Here is a 5,465-nt window from a genome sequence, read left to right on the forward strand (position 1 = left end):
TGTCTGTGATCAACAATCAGATCCGCATGCATTATACCATGTATGTGATCAATACCGGGATATCTCTAACCAACCCTAGTGAATCCATCACCTGCCCAACGGCCGCATTCACTATGACAAGACAATCCCATGTTCCCATCTGGAACAAACCCTTTTCGATCATTCCTGGACTCACAAAACTATGTGTAGCTCCAGTATCTAAAGGTACGTGTGTTTCCACACCACTGATCATTAAGTGCCTAAATGAGTAGGATCTTTGTTTGATCACACATTTGGAAAACGTCCCATACCATTCTCCAAAGCATCACACTTCTGTGAACGTCCCATACCATTCACAAAAGTGTTTATAGTATACCTCAATCCTCATCATACTTAGATACTTAATATCGTGTTTCCAATTCCTCTTGGAATTGGTCCATTCATTCACTTAATCTTAAGGGATCCTACCTTGACTTATACTGAGTCCAATCTGATCCATCTGATCCCAAGCCCACTCATGTACTAGCCATGTAGTGTCTCCCTAAGACCAACATGAACATCGCGTATGTTCACTTGTTTTGAACGGCCACCAAGGGATAATACGAACCTCCAGGTGAGTGCTGCACGTTTCTTTCAACCTAAGCCACTCTCTTGTCCATGTTACTTCCTTTTTCCAGGTCGTCCGCACAAAGATCTTGCATTGCATCCATCGTCCAATCCGTCTATTACTTCCAAATAACTAGATAACTAACCTTTCTGTTTTCAGGGTCTTGCCTTTGGAGAGTGCATCTTGGCTAAGCCGGCTCATCTTAGAACTTCCCCGTTCAGAAGCATGAAACCCAATCTTACCACAACTCTCACTTGGCTCACCACAGCTAAGGTTCCAAGTCATCTCAGTTTTCAGAAATAATTTCGGTTTGGAACATAATATCTTTGAGCAGTGAGTTGAGCTGAAGTTGTGAACCAACCGGCTCCTCCACTCATCTACCTCAATAAGATCCATACTACCTGAGAAATGCTTAGTTCTCATTTGAGCTATGTGCTCCAGCAACATTCAGGTAGTCCACCTTCCGAGCTGCCCTAGCTGCTGGATCGATCTCGACCACCTCCGCTACTGGCACAACTCGACCATTGGCTGCCAGAGCAGCTATCTCATCTACCGGTTAGTCTTCCCATCGTTTACAACAATGTTCGGATCAGACCGGTTCCCAACATGAAAGGATTCAGTTTCCCCAGCTCTTGTTCCAGCTGCAGCTCAGCTCATCCTACTCAAACCCTTAGTAGGGTCGAGCTGGCCGATAGGCAATCCAGCTCCATTGTTAACCTTCTCCAGCTGAGTCGGCAACAAAACTGGCGGATTAACCCCATCAGCATCCACTTGTCTGAATGCGTGGGTGAACAACCACAACCAAAACATCCTAGAATCAAGCATGCTCTGATACCAACTTGTAAGGCCCCGACCCGGCTGCCTAAGCCGCGGTTGATACCTAACGTCGTTCGGTCCATACACTGACCGAACCTCTCAAAATTTTGCACTTTATTATAATGTCGCCCATAAGGCGAGGCTAACTTAGACCTTAGGTTAAGACTACCTTAGTCATTCCTAGCTTAGATCATTTCAACTCATACGCAGCGGATATTCTCTACTTAAACATTGGTCTACAACCAATATAATACTTGTCTGGTCGAATCACCTCAGCTAATGGTTAGTATACTCAACTACCAGGTAGCTCCAAGGTTGATCCTGAACCTAAATCAAGTCATACAAATCTGAGGTTCCATTCTCCTAACCATTCTATCTAGATCAATGCAACATTGCTAGATCTTACCTTTGCCACATCCACGGATCTTGTTAGCTCATTGCCCCAGCTGACTTAGCTGTTTAGCTAGCTCATCTAACTAGCTGAGCTGAACCACTTCACTTGAGGTTCCATCTACTCTCTTCCAGCTGATAGAGCTGCGAGGTAGCTTCAACCAGCTCCCCATCTACTCGTACAGCTCTCTTATACATGCATAAACTATTCTCTTTGGTACTTAGTCATTCAGCCAACCATCCCCACAGACCAAGCACCTTTGGGAAGTCTGCAGCTACAAAAACGACCTCAAGCAAACATGCTCCAAAAATTAATTAAAATTCATGAAAACTCATGATAAATCCCAACTAAGAGATTCCCATAATCAGAATCCAATGTATCGACCCGGATCATATGGATCCTGATCATGAACAGCCTCTTTGACCTCTCCCAAAACTGCCTCTTTATGGCCTTCAAACAACTCTTGGTCTTGGATCATGCAATCCAACCATCTCTATCTTTTTCTTTGTTTTTCTTTGTGTTTTAGGGTGTAGGAGGAAGCCCTGGTGTGCCTGCAAAGGCACAGACTTGCCTGCCTTTTATAGAAGAAGGGGCAGTTACCTTTCCAAAGGTTGTACCCTTTCGATATCATTTTTGGCCATTGATTCAATCAATGGTCCAGATCACACCCATTCGCCTATGACAGTTACCAGATGTCCTGGAACTGTCAAACCACTCATGGACATGTCAAAAACCAGCATACACGGATTGCCCATGCTCCGGGCTCAATCCCAAGAGCCCACCAGCCCATCGTCACACACGGGTCGCCCACATGGCCCGGCCACTGTCCGGACCCGGCCTAACTGCCCAAGACTTGAACACTCAGTTCAGCTGAGTTGAGCTGATCCCCAGCTGTCCCAGCTGACTTAGCTAGTAGCCCAGCTGCTGGAGCTGACCTACACTTCAGTGAGCTACACCGAGCTGCACTACACTTCACTTAGCTGGTTGAGCTTGCTTACCGCATAGCCCATCTATTATACACTGCGTCTAGCTTACTTCCTTTATCTTCTCCAATCCTTCTAAGTCCTTTAGTCTATTTCCAGACCTAAAATTAGTTTTCCCATGATTCATTCTGATCATTCACTTCATCGAGCTTCACCTGGACCTCGTCCAGCTACCGGCTCGCTTGTCCAGCTCCTTTGAGCTTGCCTCTGCCTTATTTTGGTTAAGTTTCAGCTATCTGATTCCCTTAACCACGTTTTGGACCATGACACGCTTGTCTTTAGGTCGTATGACCTGGCTGGTGCGTCTCCTCGCACCATGGTCCATCCAGACGATCCTATCTAGGATCAGGGATGCTACAGTCCAACCTAACACAACTCTATGATTCGGTACGGGTTGCAAAGCCTCAGGCCGAAGATTAGAGAAGACGAGTTTCGAATGTATATTCTGAGTTACAGAATTATGTTTTGTGACTTGGAAAGTCTAGTCTCAACCCGTCATAACACTTCCGGACTTGGCCGAAGAACCCGTCGTAACACTTCCGAACTTGGCCGAGAAAAATCGTTCGGGCATGTTCTTGTTTGATTGTTGCCCAGCTGACTGACCGATGTCTAAAACGGTTCGAGTGTGTTATTTCTGCTTCTTAGCAAAACCGTTACATTTATCAAAATATTGTATATCAGTCTCGTCCTACGTCATTAATGTTTAGTTTTTTTCTTATTGTAAAAGAAAAATCATTTTTTACTCATTCATCATTTTTTTTTCTCTTTTTGCCTCATTCAATTCTTTTGGTATTTAAAAATTAGGATACATTTTTTTATAGAAGCCTCTATTTAATGCACATGACTTAGCACTAAATCAAACATTGTGATATTGAAACATCGATCTTATAGTTTAATATATAGTCACATTGACTAAAACTAATTGAGCCATCTATCATATACATGTTCTCCAATTAACACTGAAACTATCAACACATTCATTTTATGACATTGAAACTATTAGGCACATTCATCATATATATGCCTCTATTCTAATTGACAGATTTAGTCCTTAAAACTAAATAAACATTGACGTTGACACATCTACCGATTGAAACTAGTAAACACATATATTAACTATTATGGAATATACTTAAGATGAATGCGTTAACAATACACAATTTATTTGAACAATCATAACATGAATCAAATTACAAAAATAAATTGAACATATGAATGAAAATAAGCTTATTTAGTATTTTGGGTTATTTATAATTGTTATTTATAATGCTTAATAAATGATTCACTCAGATGTTTTATTACATCACTGTATTTCTGTATCTTGGTGAAATCATTACATATATCAGAAATATTGTATATCAGTCTAACCCTAACTCATTGATGTTTGATTTTTTTTTTATAATTCTAAAAGCAAAATCATTTTTGCTCACTCATAATGTTTTTTCTCTTTCTACCTCATTCAATATTTCAAAATTATGATACAAAATATTTTTTTGGAAAACCTCTATTACATGCACACCCTAGCACTAAATCAAGCACTGTGACATTGAAACTAATCACCTTATTATTAAAATACGCTGATTTCAAATAAGGTTACTAAACACATGACATTGAAACATCGATGTTATAGTTATAATCATACACAGAACGGAACTAATGTTGATGGTAGAATTAGAATATTGCTCAAGCATCTCTCTCTTTTTACTATGTGAGAATTTAGTTAGGATTGGAACCAGAAAATCAATGATGAAATTTGGTGAACCCGAAAAGTAAAACAAATACATAAAATGAGAACGAAAGAACACACCACTTAGAATAGATAATGTATGCACTATAACAATTAACTAGGCAAGGCGCATGACGAAATATTTAAAAGATCTTTATGTTATTTAGTTGTAAGTATGTAAAAAAATAGTTTACACTATAAATATTTTTCAGTTATTAAGGTTTAATTGTTTTGGCTTAAACAAGAAATTTATAAATATTTTCAGTTATTAAAGGTTTAATTGTTTGGGCTTAAACCAAAAAATAAAGTACGAGAAATTGACTACCATTTTGTACGAGAAAGGCGGTTTCGTCACTTGAGTGCCATAAAAGGCATTTTAGATTTTAAATACATGTATTAAACAAGCTTACAATGATCAAATGTATTGGGTCGAATCTAATGGGCCATCGGCTTATGTTGGGATCGTGCAATCGCAATGTCGTGGCTGTCACGCCAAACCAAAAAAGTAAATTAAGCCCGTCTCTTATTAAGGAAAAAAAAATCGAATCTGACGAAAGATTCGTTGGTGGGTTTCATAGCTCAAATGTTAAGACATTAAATAGAACTTGACCTGGGTGCAGATATTTGATTTAACTTTTGTGTTCAACGTAAATTTCATAAACTACTGGTTTATAAAAAATTCATGTATATTTTTATGCTTTGTAATTTACATATAGAGTAGAATATATTGTTTTATAATATAAATGTTTGATAATAATTTTTTTATTTGTACATAATATTATATTAAAATTTTTACAACTTGACGCAATTTGATGTAATTATACTATTCATATATTAACCTTTTTTTTTTGTTAATTTATTTTAAAATGAAACAACATACTAAATTTTTTTTTGCATTAGTTTTCTATGAATTATTATTAATTTTATGATTTTTTTTTTTTTTGAAAAATTGAACTCTCAAAT

This window comes from Brassica napus, chromosome C3 (genome assembly GCF_020379485.1).
Source record: "Brassica napus cultivar Da-Ae chromosome C3, Da-Ae, whole genome shotgun sequence".
NCBI lineage: Eukaryota > Viridiplantae > Streptophyta > Magnoliopsida > Brassicales > Brassicaceae > Brassica > Brassica napus.